This window comes from Diceros bicornis, chromosome 9, assembly GCF_020826845.1.
Source record: "Diceros bicornis minor isolate mBicDic1 chromosome 9, mDicBic1.mat.cur, whole genome shotgun sequence".
In the NCBI taxonomy this organism is placed as follows: domain Eukaryota; kingdom Metazoa; phylum Chordata; class Mammalia; order Perissodactyla; family Rhinocerotidae; genus Diceros; species Diceros bicornis.
In genome coordinates, this window is record NC_080748.1 from 57,771,203 (window position 1) to 57,788,062 (window position 16,860).

The window sequence follows — 16,860 nt, forward strand, 5'->3', positions numbered from 1 at the left end:
CCAAATGATTTAGTTTACTTTTAATAGGGGTCACTAATTTACTGTACAAATTGTCCCCAAAAGAGGTTTGTTAGTTTAATTTTCTTTAACAATTTGAGTTCTATGAGATTTATATTTATTATACAATTCAAGAACATTGGAGATAAAAAAGAAGATGAGGAAATCCTGATGATAACACACACATACCCTGCGGATTGAATTGGCTCCCTCAATTCCCCATGCACTAGCTCTGGAACCTGGGCCACATCACTTTCTCTCTGAGCCTCGGTTCTCTCATCTATAAAATAAGAATGTTGGAAACACTTCAGGTACAATGGGATTGCAATTGGGATCCTGAATTGAATTAAATTCTGAAGGATTTGCGTTTTGTTGGTAACCCTGCCACAGCAGCACTAAGAATCCTGTAATTATCTTTACATGTCAATGACACCTAGACTCTGGAGCTACTCCAAAGCTGGGCTTCTCTCAGATTTACCTTTTTATTTCCAGCACCTAGCACAGTACTGGAGTATACTGGTTTCAAAAAACACACTGTGTGGGACCAGCCTAGTGGCATAGTGGTTAAGTTTGCGCACTCTGCTTCGGTGGCCTGGGGTTCACAGGTTTCGTCCCTGGGGCAGACCTGCGCACTGCTTGTCAAGCCATGCTGTGGCAGAATCCCATGTAAAGTAGAGGAAGATGGGCACAGATGTTAGCCCAGGGCCAACCTTCCTCAGCAAAAAGAGGAGGATTGGCAATAGATGTTAGCTCAGGGCTAATCTTTCTCACCAAACATAAATAAATAAATACATTGTGCATGGATTTGTAAATAATTATGTCAGCGATTCTCAAACCTTTGCATCCCAGAAACCAAGGAGCTTTTGTTTATGTTAATATTTATAGTACCAAAGGGCTTTTGTTTATATTAATATTTATAGTTTTAATTATAGGAAAGTAAAAGTGAGAAATTTCTAAAATATTAATTAAGTCATTTAAAACAATAATAATAAACCCATTATACAATAAGATCAGCAACATATTCGTTACACACCTGTTTGCAGGTAGACCTTCCTTCTGTTTTCACACTATGTTGTACATGATGAATTCTGGGACCTTGACATCTCTTTGCTATCCAGGAATAGGGGCTGAAGTCTAGACTGATCTCAGATTCCTCAAACTTATTCTGGGAGTTCTAACATCTCCTCTCTCTCAGTAGGCCTGATGGGAAGTAGGGTGACAGGACATGACCCTCCCCTCTGAGCTTTCTATGGTTCCCCTCCAACTTGCTTACCTGTCTGAGTCCCAGGGGATTTTTCCTGTTCTCTGGGACCAAAAACTTAGCATGTACTCAACACCTATTCCTTGACTTTTTTATTTTCTATTTCTTATCCTTCATTGCAGAATGCCTAGTAGTCTAAATGGGATTAAGGATAGAACTAACACAATTTTTCACGGGAAAAAGGTTATGAATATTTCAAACTATAATCAGCCCCTCTGATTAATCACAGGGCCACCACCAGAGCCCGGATGATTTAAGCTCATGCACTCCTTCCACTGCGGACACTTTCTCTTAAACAGGAGAAACCATAGGAACTGGGGACCAAAGATGCAGTGACATGTGCAGTAGGATGAGAAATTAAATTCAGCAAGTCAGGGATACTTTTGTAAATAGCGATGTGTCAACTGTAATGGAAGTGATGCCTTAGACGCAAAATGAAAGATGTGATTGTGGCAAAGAGCCGCATGTGCTCTCCTGGTCTCTCTGCAGTGTGATCTCTCCCACACCCACCCAGTCAAAAAAAAGACCGAATGACATGATAAGAGTCAATGATTCTCTGTATATTATAAATACAGCCCTTGCTTTTTGTTTTTAGTAACTGCAAAAGTAACTATAGAAATGGTTGGGCAATTTTTTTTAACTGTCATTTAGATTGTGAAATATCCAGAAAGGTCCCATTTTGGACCATATTAAATAGTAACCAGGAACCAACATGTCCCAGTACGATTATGCACGGTGTACACTCTCTTCTACAGTTCTCTCCTGAGAAGCGAAATTCAACATGGAATATAAAAACACATGCAGTGCTGAAATGGCACAGAATCTCCCTCAGATCAGCTACAATATTTCTGTACAAAAGGATTGACCACCTGGACCTAGAACCTACAATAACTGTCCTGTGTTCAGCCTTCAGATGAAACAAGCCTTATGTCCACTTATGGACATACAAGAATAACCAGGAATGGAGCAGCTATTGCTGAGAAACGTTTTCTTGCTGCAGTTTATTTCATGGTCTTATACTTTTTTTCCACTCTAAACTATTTTATTCCTCTTGGAATTAATTTTTTGCACCTAATACGTATATAACATACTGGAAAGTTACTACTACATTTTTCTGTTGGGTTTTTCTAGCCATGGGTCTGTCCTTCATCATTAGTATTAGGCACTGTAATTTCCAAAATATTTCGTAAGGAGATTTTATTGGCTATTTCTCACTATGACTTGTGGGGCAAAATAGACAGTTCATGTTTATTTCACATATAAGTAACTTTTCCCATGATTAGACATAAGCATGATAAGGGGCTGAACAGAAATCACTTTCACTTCACGCTTGATCACACACAGCCCAACACCATATATGTGCATTAGCCTACCTTGTAAGGGATTGCTGAGTAGGAGGAAGGAAAAGAAGGGAAAGAGAAAGGGGCAGAGTGAAGACAGAATGGGAGCAGCACTGTCCTCATCCACAGACTGACAGAATGTCTGTCGGCCGAGCTCAAATAATCTGTGTTCCAAGGGTACTCTGCACAATGTATCCCCCAGTCACCAATCTACTAATATTATCTTTGCGAAATAGACTTTTGTATATACCCTTTCTAGATATAACTTATTTTTAAATTGAGAATATCGGCCTTAAAATAATTAACCAGTGACTTTCTCTCTGAAAAATTATACAATATCACTGGGTTTCAGAAAAAATAGCCCAACATCTTATCTCAAATGGACTTTGCAATATCTCAAGTAAGTTGACGGTTTTGGTTACTGCTGCTGTGTTACAAATTAACCCAAAATTTAGGAGCTTAAAACAGGCATTCTATTAAGCTAACGGATTCAGCAATTCAGACAGGGCACTGTGGGAATGGCTTTTCTCTGCTTTGATGTGTGGGTTCCCAGCTAGAAGACTCAAAGGCTGAAGTCATCTGGAGCATCTTCCTACAAATGCCTGGTGGTTAATGCTGGCTGTCGGCTGGGGCCTCAGCTGGGGCTGTTGGTAGGAGCACCTATGTGTGGCCTCCTCCTGCGGCCTCAGCTTCCTCATAGCATGGAGGCCTCAGGGTGTTCACTGTTACAAAGTGGGTCTGGGCTCCAAAAGTGAGTGTCCCAGCCAGCAAGGCAGAGCTGCACTGCCTTTTATGACCATGCCTCAGAAATCACACAGCATCACTTGAACCATGTCCTACCAGTTAAAACCAAATCACAAGCTTGCCCAGATCCAAGGAAAGGAGAGTTTGATTCCACTTATTGATGGGGTAGTAGCAAGGTTCTAGAAGAGCATACAGGACAGGAAGTCATGTTGCAGCTATGCACCTGCACATCCCCAACCCAACCCAGACACCGGCCTCCCCTGCAGTGTACACGCCCATGGGGAGACTAGGCGGCCACTGGAGGGCTCACCAATAGCCAGGGACCCTGCAGCTGCTTGTGGGCACAGATCTTTGAAAAATGCAATTTGCCCCATAGATTCAAAAAAGATCTGACAATAAAGAATGGGGGAAAATCTTTTGAACCATTATTCCTCATGGTATATAACAATTCCAGTTGATTGATTTCATTTTTCACTTTTCAGTCAGTTGTTTGGCATCCTGAAGATTCAGTAAAAGGTCTCTTTTCCTCTTGTAAAATATCCTTTTTCCTTAAAAAAAAAAAGTTGTAAGTTGAATGTTGATGAGAAACGATGCAATGGGGAAGTAGAAATTCCTAAATGATGCTTCAGAATAGCTTGACTAAGAAAATTATGCTGTGGAAATACAAACTGAAAAATACATTTTAGGATTTTGTGTGTGTCCTAAAGGTGAACTTAGGCTAGAGTCTGTAAGCAGGGAACTTTAAGAGATTCTAGGAGAGTGAGAGGCACCTGTCACTTCTTTAAGCCATGGCTGGAAGATTTCAGACTAGAAGAAACTACTGCATTTCTCAAGATATAGATATGCGTGTAAGTATAGCCACAAGACACATGCGTTAGAGTACTGCACTAGTAAAATGGTAAATAGACTCCCTAAAATATTAAAATATTATGTGTCCTCTGAGAGGAAGCTTGGCTCTATGTAATTACTAATCTTTGTTAATTTTTGTAATCTTTTGCTTTTCGGATATTATTTGGCAATATAACCCTGAATGGCTAAGGTCCCACTTTTGTTTTTAATAATTATAAACTTTTAAAGTGATAGTTTAAAAGGAAATAGACTTATTCGACACTTCAAACCATAACATATGAATAAATACTTCAGAGCCAAAAGTTAGCTTATACCATATCCTAGTAAAATGTTGCCCTTTAAAGAATTCTACAACTCCAAATGCTAAATATATACATAATTATATTTTTTATATTTTATAATTATATATAACTCAAGAGCGTAGGCAAGGAGTTATAATTCCATTAGCTAAATATCTCTTGCACAAAGGAGGGATATTTAGCTAATGGAATAGAACTCCCTGCCTAGGCCCATGAATTGTGCTTGCAAAGTGAAGCTTCCTCAGAGATCCGTGCAGAATTTACAAGGCTTTTAACTCCAAAAAGCCGAACCCTGGCTGGGCCCACTAATACCAAGCACATATTATTTTCACGCACTTCCATTTGCGTGTGCAAATACCCATATTTGCTCATAGAAATTGCACAGGCCAGCAGATGATAATTTAGAAAAAGACAACCCTATTCAGCACGCACCAACACACGAAGAAACACATGCTTTCCGTGCATGAAGATTGCCCAATCTCCGGGCAGTTCACAAAGAGAAAAATTAATGTTCTTGTGTGGATGGCGAGTGAATTGACAAATAATGAGGACGCACTTAAAGGAGACTGCTAGAAGTTAGCATTCTTTCACAGTAATTTTTTTCTCACTTTACTTATATAATCCACTATCATTTTTCAGCGTGGAAAAAAACTAGGCTGAGTATAAGAATTAACTACTCTATTTCCTCCTCTTTAATTTCCAGTGTCAGTTTTCATGGTTATTTTTGCTCTCTGTTTCTGCCTCCTGTGAATAGATGAACAGGAATAACTCTCTTTTTTGCTCAGTTGGAATATATTTGGTAAAGTGAAAATCAACTTCTCTCGCTTTTACTCCCCAAAATTACCTTAATTACCCTTGCTAATTCTGCTAGCTTTTTTTCCTCATTCTTCACCACCCATCCTCTCCCTTATCAAAATGGTGACCTATTTTCTTATTATTAGCATTCAATAATCTGTCGCCTTGAAGAGTAGACTGAAGGGAAATGGGTTTGGGGACTGACACTGATGCATGGTGATGCCACTGTGTGCTGCTTTGGTGAGCCTGAGTAAAAGTCACACTTGTAGCAAGTAGGGTAAATTTGTAGTAATAACCCAAATATCACTGCTTTTCCCCTCCAATAGCTCAGACCTCTGCAAAGTCCCTCAGCAATACATATTTCAGAGTATCTCTAAGGCTCGCAAATAAGTGTGGTTTTGCCACTACACCATCTCATCTTTGCAGCATGCCACTGCCCAGACAATGCAGACAGTGCCATCTGCCAGGCACCATGCCCCCTGGACACTGCTACTCTCTCTGGGCACCACTGTCCCCACACACGCCACAGCCTCCTCCCACTGCTGACACACATGCTTTCTGGGATCCAGTGTTGTTGGCTGTCAACTTTTGAAGTGAATAAGAATGCCTCTCTCCTCGTGTATTACATTATGTCAGCTGGCTGCAATCAAAACAGTAAGCTTGTGCCCTTGGAGTCTTAACTTTGCCAAATAGGTTTTTCCATTTTATCTGACAGATCCTGCTCACAGGTCACTATAAGCCTCAGACAGGAGTCCAATTGTGGGTGGGGGAAGAATTTGCCGGGCTGATAGACACTGCCACTTGTGAAATGCCCAGAATCCTTCCCTTTAGAAGTCTGAGGTGTTGTTATTGAGTCAAGCTTCTCATGCCTGGCTTCCTCTCTGTCTTGGATCAGTTATCTATCGGTCAGATCCCCAGTCCCTCCCATAAACAGACCACCCCACCAATCCAGCTGACAGGCTCACACACCTTCAGACCTCAGCAGCAGACACAACCTGGGCTATAGCTAAGCCCCCTGCTACACTTTGCATTCACTTCTATGGGTTCTTTCATCTAAAGTGATTATTCAGCTCTGTGGTTCGCAGAAGGGTGGGGGACAATTTTAGCATCAAAATTCCTAGTGGGGTTTTGTCAGTTTACAAGTCACTAAGAATCACTTTTTTAGCCAAAAGAAAAAGAAAAGGAAACAAATAAGGAAAAAGAGAGAGAAAGAAGGTAAGGTAGAGAAAGAGAAACTAGGGACCAGAATAAGCCACTATACAACAACCGACTGGCAGAGCCAGTACTGGGAGCCATGACCTCACACGTCATCCCTCCAGGAGGAGAGTTACTGCCCCAGATTCACGAGTCACTTCAGAGAACGAAGCAAAAAGATAATCCAGGTAAATGTCAGACCCTTAGGTTGGAAAGGATTTTAGGTTACCCTGTTGTTAAAAGGCCATTTCACGTGCTGAGTAATTTTTTAAAAATCTAATTAGATAAGGCTAAGAGGACATCACTTATTTAAAAGAAAATGGACAGAAAATGAGAAAGGGAGAGAAAAAGGGAGGGAGAGAAAGAGAGCAAGATTAATGTTTTTTCAATACACTATTTACCGAAACAAGTTTTGTAAATACATCCAAGAATACTAGTAAAAATTGTCATAGCTTTGAATCATCATGGAGGTACAAAACCTGTACCATGAATAGGACAACCATTAGGCTGGTCAAATCATCTCAGATTATAAGGGAGAATAGAAACAATAGATGAAGTCACATGACTTTTTTCTGAAACAAACGTAAGTGCATTATGCAAATTTTTAGCTTCTTCACGGAGGTAGCCCACTTGTACTCAAAAAAAATCAATAATTCTTATTATGAGAACAACTATAAATCATAACTTACTAATATGTTAATGAGCCATTTCTAATTGGTGACAAGTGAAGTTCTCTTTATCCACCTTTTCAAAATTAAGATTTATTAAAAATAAGGAAGAAATTGCAAATTATCCCTTTATATCATGTTTTATTTGCTATTAACTTAAAGAATAATTTTATTTAATAATAACTGCCTATTTAAAAACTATTATATGGATACATATCTGGATATCGATCATTTCAAATTTCTACTAATAGAAGCCATGGTTATTTTGGCTGAGCATAATTTGTTCTAACTTTGATGAAGTGTGTGTGTGTATGTGTGTCTGTGTGTGTGTTTTAACAAAGTCTACATATTATCTCTAATATTAAGACTTGGGCTAAAATAAGAAATACAAGACTAATAAATATCCATGGGAAACTGGAAAGCTTATTTCATATATGAGAATGTTTTCTAACTAGACATTCTTTTATTTTAAAAGTTACTAGTAGAAAGACTCTATCATTCCCCAATTGTTCATCCATCAAATCCATTCCCTGATGATACAGCATTTTAAATATTTATTCTAAATTTTTCATCTTAACATACAGCATAACTGGGCAGTCATATAAATGTGGGTGTTTCCCTTCTGATAATAAAATATTAAAAAGTGAAACGTGTAACCATGCTCTATCACTTTCATGTATTGAAAGGAATAAACAGTGAATTACTATTTCCAAATTGTTCACTGTTTAAGACTCAGTGTGGCTCTTCATTGTTCAGATTTATCTTGCTCATTCTTTGTTAAATAAAAATGTTAAAAATCAATCTCTGGTCAAACTCATTTTGTAGTTAATAGGCTACTGTATAGCAGCTTAACGTCTAATTACTGTGTGTGAGTTACCCTTCCCATGTTACGAGTAAACAGTTAAAACCTTAACAGAGTAATTTGTTCATATTATAATATAATCTTTATTTTTTTCACCCTAAGCATGTTCCACATGGGTCAGAGGTTAATGAGAGTCTAGATGAATATCAATAGTGAGGCTAACTTCCAGTAAACTGTAGAATCTGAGCTCTGGACCACAAGCCGTTTTGTAGCTTATTTTTCCTATCTGTGTAGTGGGTTTGCAGAGAATCATAATTTTCATTCATTATAAAATCGATTATGATAAGGAACTGTCACATTTTTAATTTGCCTTCTAAAAACCCACAAAACACTATATTTTCTGCATTCTATCCAGCTACTTCCCTTGCATTCACCAAAGTTGACCATAGAATATCTTCCTTAACATAGCACCAAGATATAGTAGATGCTAACTTAATATTGAATGAACAAATGAATGGAAATGTTCTGTTTTAAGGCCAAACCATTTCTTTCTGGAATCTAGTCCAAATTCATTTAATCTAATCCTCTTATCTTTTCATTTCTCCTGAGTGACTTTCTTTTTGGTACCTGAGTCATGTGTTAATATTGACTCTGAAAATAACATGTTATTACTATCTTTATTATTTTTCCAGACAGCTTTCTAAAGCAATTTCTTCTGCTCATTATAATTTTTCCAACAGGCCCCTTGGTTTTGCAGGATCCTCAGTTGATCTGTCAATCTCCTCAGTACCATCCTTACCCAGAACACCCGTCACTGTCCTATTTCTTCTCACATGTTAAAGAAATCCTTGCTCAAAAAGAACACACTCTGTTTCCACTTATCCCCATAATTTCATGTGTAAATCAATTTCATGTTTGAAATATCAGTTAATAATAGACTCTCTTTGAAGAAGGAAATATTAAAAATGCGATTATCATTTTATGAATCAATCCACTTAGCACTCTCTGATCCTTTTTTCTAATATTAGAAAAGTCACATGAAAATAATTTAATTATAAAGAATAGATTTAATCTTCTTTATGTGTGACACCAATCAAAATAGTTAATTTTATTTACTTTATTTTTTAATATTTTATCATGTAAGCTTGATTGTTTCTCTTTCAAAGTGAGTGTGAAAACGTCACAAACTTTTTTCCCCCAAGAATTCTCCAGCAATCATTACAAACCCAGAAAGAAAATCCTGGTTCTGACTATTAAGGGTAGTCCCATAATACTGTTTGCTTTACAGTTACCCAACACTCCACTTAATCTGCTTAATATTTGTTTAAAGTCAAAGGCATCCCACCTACTTTGCCAGTCACATAAAAAGAATCATTCTCAACACATCTATTTTAGGGTAAATTATGCTAAATTATTGTTGAGAGTAAGATAAAAAATGATGAAACAATTCAGTCTCCAAGAGCACTAGGAGCCTTCTCTTTTTCCCCAACCCCACACCCAAATGCACATTCACACACTTACCCCAGATTTGGCCTGCAAGCTCTGGGGTTTCACACACTCTCTGAAGCTCATTCTTGAACCATAGATTTAAAAATCCTGCTTTAATTTGGAGGGTAACAAAATACAAAGCAATGGTGCAAAACTTGTGACAGGTGAACTATCTCAAGGACATCGGGATTTCTAGAAACTTCTGCTTGACTTAATTGATTCATTCTTTCAACAAAAACTTATTGAGCCCCTACCATGCACTAGGTGCATGGAATATAGCAGCAAACAAAGTAATGAATTACTCTCACGGAGTTTAGGTTCTAGATAAAAAGGATTAGGAATAAGAGACCTGAGATAGAGATGCTTAAAGAATAAGAAAAATACGGTAAGAAGCACAGGCATCATGGTTGGCAGGGAAATAGATTAAAAAATTTGATCAGGCAAAATCATGGTGCCTTTCATGGTGAAGGAGCCAAGATTGAAACATCTCTGAGGAGCACATTAACAAACAACACAGATGTGCATGTGGGCTTAGGAGTTGGCTTTTCTGCAGAAGGATTGAAGGATGTTAAAGGGATACTGCCTTTACCCAGGTTTCTTCTCCAGGGCTGGAAAACGCCAACTTTACAGTTGGTCCTTAGAAGTTAAATATTGCCTCTAAAGGCTTCTTGTCAAAAAAAAAAAAAAAAAAAAGTGGGAAGACTATGTTCTTTTTTTTCCATAATAATGTAACTTTATTTCTTAATGAAGAACAGTTTGGACATATGTATCAAAAGCCTTAAAATTCTACTTGTAAGAATTCCTCAACACTCATATATGTGCAAAAGTCCAGATGCATGAGAGTGTTTGTTGTTGCTGTGTTTGTCTCAACAAAGAAAACAGCCTAACTCCATGAATAAAATACTGATTATATCAAATTTGATACATAAATACCATGATGACTGTGTGGTCATGAAAAAACATGAGCTGGATCACTTTGTTTTAAACTGGAAGAAGCTCCAAGATATACATTTTCTTTTAATTTTACAAAATAAAAGTACAGAATAGTGTATATACATCTATTTGTATAAAAAGAGAAGGATAAACTACATGTATATGCTTCCATAGACTATTTCCAGATGGTAACAGAAGAAATGTTTAACAGTGGTTGCCCACAGGGAGAACTAGGAGTCTCGGGTGGAAGGGGAATGTGCTTTTCAGTATGTATTATGTGAGATTTTACAATGGGCATACATTCCTTTTTTTTTAAGTAATAAAGATAAGCTAGCTGAAAAAGTGACTAGGGGATTTTTATGCATATCTTTGACCTGGAGACCCTAGGTATAAGAAGTTTTCTAAGAAAATTAGTGACAAGAAATACATATGTACTACAAAGATTCCCTATTTATTTAATAGAGAAAAAATAGACAGTAATCAAATATCCAACAGCAAGAGACTATTTAAATAAATAATAACTTATTCATAAAATGGAATACTTTCCAGCCACAAAGAATAATGCTATGGAAATATATTTACTGACATGAAAACACTTTAATTAAACATTGTTTAAATGAAAAAGGCAAAAAATTTATGTACATGCAAGTTATGTGTGCAGACGTGTGTATGTTAATGGTGGTTATTGGGTGGAAAGAATCCTTGTACTCTCTTATGTATGATTACTGTGTTTTCTCAGTTTTCTACACCAAGGTATTTGAATATACATTTTATTAATGAAAGTAAAAAGGGGGCAGCATGGTATAATAACATCTCCCATTAGCAAAATCGAATCAATAAATACACCTGCACAGTCTGGTTCTGGGATCAACAAGTAACTGAATGACAGAAGTCAGGATCCCAAGGAAAGGAGACTAAAGATAGGCAAGGAGCAACTGAGCATTCCTGAAGGACATGGCACAGCCCAAGGTGAAGACCTGTTGTGAGGGGTCTTGGGCTACAGACCATTGTGGGGGACTGGCAGCCCTGGTGGGAAGAAGAGAGAATTGGGAACAGAGTTCACCAAGGGAAAAGAGAGCACTGGAAGGATTTTTGTTGTTGTTGTTTTTGGTTTGTTTGGGTTTTTTACTGAGTTAAATTTGACATACAACACTGTGTAAGTTTAAGGTATACAACATATTGATATGATACATTTGTATTGCAATGCGATTGCCATAGGACCATTAGCTAACACTTCTATTGCATCACATAATTATCATTTCTTCTAGTGTTGGGAATACTTAAAATCTAATCTCTTAGTAAGTTTAATGTTTATAACACAGTTTTGTTGTAGAGTTTTGAAAGTACTAGATGAGTTTTGCCTTGGTTAGTCTCAAATATCACCCAGTCTGAGCAACATGAAAAGAATCCAGGCTTAGTTTTCTTTATCCTTACATGGAGGATCAGCTGACCCATGGGTTGCCTTACCTGAGATCAGATCTCTCATTGAAGTCGTTCTACAATCACTACATAAATGGCATATTATTTTTCCTTTTTCACCTGATATTTTCTAAGAGCAAAAGCTAAGCTACAAACTTGGTTTTTGACCTGAGAAAATGCAAAGAACCCTTTCCTTTAAAAATTATCTTGCTTGGCAGACATGTATATCTAAGCTCCAGCAAATCTACTTAAACCTGCTATTTGGAGATTCATAAAAGTTGAATAAGTCAAATTTGTTCTGTGGGTGTTTTATCCCTCAATCAACCTTCAAGATTGTTTTACTTCTTCTCCTCTTTTAATCTGTTTAAGGGGTAGAGAAGAAATAAGATCCCTTAAGTGTACTCTTTTAGGTCCTTCCCTTCTCTTTTCTAAGAAGATCATAAATCAAAATAGAAACAAACATTTTCTGGATTTTTCCACACTCATCCTCTCTCAGCAATATTTATTGAGTACTCAAACTGGGTACACAGCTCAGTATCCCAAACACAATAAGAGAAATAGTAGAATTACCCCCTTCTGCAGTGCACCCAAAGGAGAAACAAAAATACCTGCTCCACAGCTGGATGCAAAGGAGGCCTCTAAAATACTATAAAACAAATTGCATCCTGGAAGTGAGTTCATATATTTCCAATCTAAGACTGTGGGGATTCCCTATCAGAGGACAAGTAAGAGCCTAGACCAAAATCAGGGTTTTGAATGGCATTTATAATCTGGTTTCTGAAAAGGTTCTCATACAGGAAATGAACAGAGAATAAAAAACAAAAATCAACAACAAAAAACCCAGAATATATCTGGAGCCAAGCGCTAAATCGTATCATATGAAAAGTAATATCACAGCACTGACATGAGTGAAATTGTTTGGGCTGGGAGTTTTTTCTTGTTTTATTGAGGTCTAGCATGCTCATAGCAAAACGCATGGCTCTAAGAAGCATACAGCTCAACAGAGTTTTACATATGTATACGCCCATGCAACCAACACCCAGATCAAGATCTAGAACATTCCAGCATCCCAGAAGGCCCTCTCTTGTTTCTTCCCATTCAATGCACAACCCCACACCCAAAGCTGAGCACTGTTCTGCCTTCTGTCAAACAAGAGATATTGGAGAAGAAAAATTCTCTAGTGTGCCCAGAAAGAAGAAGATAACTTAATTCTAGAAAGGGCTGAAGATGGGAATAGGAGATTGTAACAAGATGACGGCACTAGGGCAGTTTTAAGGGAGATCTTGGCACATTTTCCTCCCCGAGCATGGACCCCACTCTCTCACCAATAATGCCGACTAATTCCCACTCCCTCTAGAGTCAGCAAAGAGGTCCTCTCTAGAAAGCCTTTTCTATCCCTTCCAGTGCAGGGAACTGCATCTGCTACATGCTCTAGAGCTCTCTGTATTTAGCTCTATCAAAGCCATGATTGTACCATTTGTTTGTAATTGTCTGTCTGGCTTCAAAACTGTTTCTTAAGAGTTGGAATCCTACTTTATTTTGGTACCCTCCAGCTTCTAGCACTCACATGTAAACTAACATATATGCTGAATATATTTTGTTTCAAAACTGAATGAGTTGAAGGAAGAGCCAGAAAACAAGTGATGAAAAGACTTAGTCCTGGTTCTTATTCTTCCACCACTGCTGGAAGACTTTAACAAGTACATCCACTTTTTCTGTTTCCTTGTTTTACTACTCTATTAACTATAAATTAAACTTGACAGTCTTGCTCACTGATGGACTTCTAGGGTCTAGACTACTCCCTGGCACTTAATAAGCACTTAATAGATATTTGCTGAATGAATGAATGAGTGAATGAAAACCTACTCTTACATAGGTATTATAAGATCATGGCGCCTTAGTTTCTCAACTCTGGTGTATTAAGTTATAAGGGGATATACATATCCAACTACCTGCTATATAATATAATATATTAAACATAAAATCAAACTTTATGGAAGAATTCTATGTGTTATTTATTCTGAAAAGAAGACATGAGTGTCTTCTTACATTACTGTCATTCCTCCATTTTCTAGACTCCCAAATATTATGAGTGAGCAACACTCTGGATAACTTTCACAGGGCCAAGCCATGCATCTATAACTCCTTTCAGCTGTGGGAGGAATTTGGACTAACAGAAATATTCACTTTTTTTATGACTCCCTGATTTAGTTAGATTAGTCAGTTCTCTCTCTCTCTTTCTTCTCATCTGTTCCCTTTCTTTTAAGGGTTTATTGCCATTTCTCAACTCATTTATGTAAATATTGTAGGTACACAATGCCAGTCTTCTCCTCATGATGACAGCTAGTTCAGTATCTATCTTAGTCTGACCCTGTATCTCCTCCCATCCTGTTCCCAACTCGCCACACCATACCTGGGTTCTGATCCAGGCCTCTTGGGAATTTCTACTCCACCAGTAAAAATGTCCCTAAATCCTTAACAGTATGATCCATCAACATCTTTGGTTTACTTGATATCTGCCCTCTGATTCTCACGCAGTTTTTTCTCACAGTCCCGTAGTCCCCAGAATTCTTAGTCAGGAGGCAGATTCAGAGGACTCTGCCTTAGCCTGCTGATTTGGAAAATCATTCTTCCCTTCTCCGCTTCCATGGCACCAGCCCAGTTCCCAAGATTCGTACGGTGGCTTTGCTTCCATTCTTGCTCACCTCCAATTTGTCCTCCACTTTGCTGCTAGAGTGACCCCAAACTTGACTTCTGCTCAAGATGAAACAATATTCACACTTTGATGCATCAATTCCATTCCAAATACAGAGCAATAGCATAGATAAAATTTATATATATTTTAAAAGAACATAAAAAAGGTAGGGCAAAGGAGAGGGGATGGACCTGTAGCAGGAGTGTGGCAGAGCACAGGGTCCCAGGTGCAGAGGCTGGCAAGAAACTATTGAAGTTCCTAGGGCAATGAAATAGAATTTCAGAAGAACGGTAATAGATGGGGAGAAAAAAATCCTATGGAGGTGTGAAGACTATGATATCGTATATGTCAAGTTGATATCTTCTGACAGTCATAAATTTATTGTAAAAAGAGAATATGCCCTAACATCAGGAACAATAAGGGCCATGTTGAGTGACCCAGTTCAGTTGTGGAAAATGAAGCCGTTGAAGTTGATTTTAGAATGATCCCTTCACATGTGCAATTAAATATTCTTATTTCATCTACAAGGTTTGCTGCACTAACAGCTCCACTGAGAATGCCAGATTCCCAAATGCACCTGAAATTACACTGGAACTTCTGATGGCTGTGATCTTCCTAGACTGTTGAATAAAATACAATCTAATAAACTGCTACATTTTTTTAGCACTCAATTCTCATAGACAAAAATTCTTTCATATTTTCTGTTGCCTGTGTGCAGTTGAGAACCATAAAGTTCACTGAAAAGCAGATTACTGTCAGAGTTGAAATTTGTTTCCTGCATGAATGAGGTAAAGACATTTCCACTAACTGAAAAATAAATAATTTTTAGGTGGTTATATCTTATTTTTTGGATGAGACTTTTTAAATTACTTCAGTAACCATAAAGGGAGTACTGAGAATTAAGTTTAAATGTGCAATTACATGTAAACACAGGAACTACTTATTGACATGTTTTTAGTGCTTTTTTAAACTCATTTTTAATGTACTATAGTTATTACCAGCATTGCTCAAGTTATGCAAATATTTAAGTACAAACATATCTTAGTTAAAACATTGATTCCTATGACATTCAAAAACATACGAATTTCTCTTTCATAAGTGTCATTTGATGAAAATAAGAAGGCATAGTCAAGCTCACAAAGATGGTAAGAATGCTATTATCATTTCTTTTCAACATTTTTCTGAATATCCTAAGCAGTACAGAAAGTAAGTAAATAAATAATCTTAGAAAAGAAGAAATAAAACTGTCATTATTGACAAATAGTATGATTGTGTATATAGAAAATTCAAAGAATCTATAGAAAAATTATTAGAATTAAATATGAGTTAGGAGATTCAAAAACTGATTGCAATTGTTGAAGCTGGATAATGGACACATGAACGTTTATTAAACAATTCTATTTTTTGTATCTTTGAAAATTTCCATAAAATTTTGAAAAAAAAAGGAAAAGCGAAGTTCCTGGGTAAAGGATACAATAATCAATTGCATTTGCATATACTAGAGACATAAAAATTTCTAAATATCATTTAGAAGAACACCAAAATATATCAAATACTTAGAAATAAACATGAAAATACAAAATCTCTAAGCAGAAAACTATAAAATAATATTGAAATAAATTTTAAAAATCCAAATGCCTGTAGGATAATCCTTGCTCATGGATTGAAATCAATATTATAAAGATGTCAATTCTTCCTCAAATGATCTATAGATACAAAGTAATTTCAATCTCCCAACAGCTTTGTGTGTGTGTGAAACTTGACAAGCTGATACTAAAATTATTATTAAATTTATATTTGGAAATGCAAAAGGCCAAGAATAACCAAGATAAACTTAAAGGGGAAAGAGTGAAAGAATTTGCTCTATTGGATATCAATGATTATCACAAAACTATGACAATTAAACAGTGTGATGAGAATACAATGATAGACAAATAGACCAATGGAAGAAAACAGCACAGGAACAGATCCTTGTGTATACAGACATTGATTTATAACAAAGGTGCTACTGCAGAGCAATGGAAAAAGAACAGTCTTTCAATAAATGGTGCTGGTCTAACTGAATATCCAGAGAGAAAAATGATCTCTGAATTATACCATAGATAAAGTCTATTCTAAGTGGTTTGTGGACATTTATGTGAAAAGCAAACAATAATAATAATAATAATAATGGAAAATAATATAGGATAATATCTTTGCAACCTTGGAGAAGGACAAGATTTCTTAACCAGGTCAATAAAGAAAAGGATGATGAATTGTACTATATTAAAATTAAGAAATTCTGTTTATTGGGAAGAAAACACCATCAAGAGTATGAAAATGTAAGCCACAACATGGAAGAAGATATTTTCAGCAATTTAACCAAAATGGAGTTCA

At 36.9% G+C, this 16,860-nt stretch overlaps 1 pseudogene; it reads left to right on the forward strand.

The window, feature by feature from the left end:
- The first annotated feature begins 6,579 nt into the window (after nt 1–6,579).
- LOC131410006 (elongin-C-like) lies at nt 6,580–15,111 on the forward strand (annotated as a pseudogene).
- Nucleotides 15,112–16,860: the final 1,749 nt, after the last annotated feature.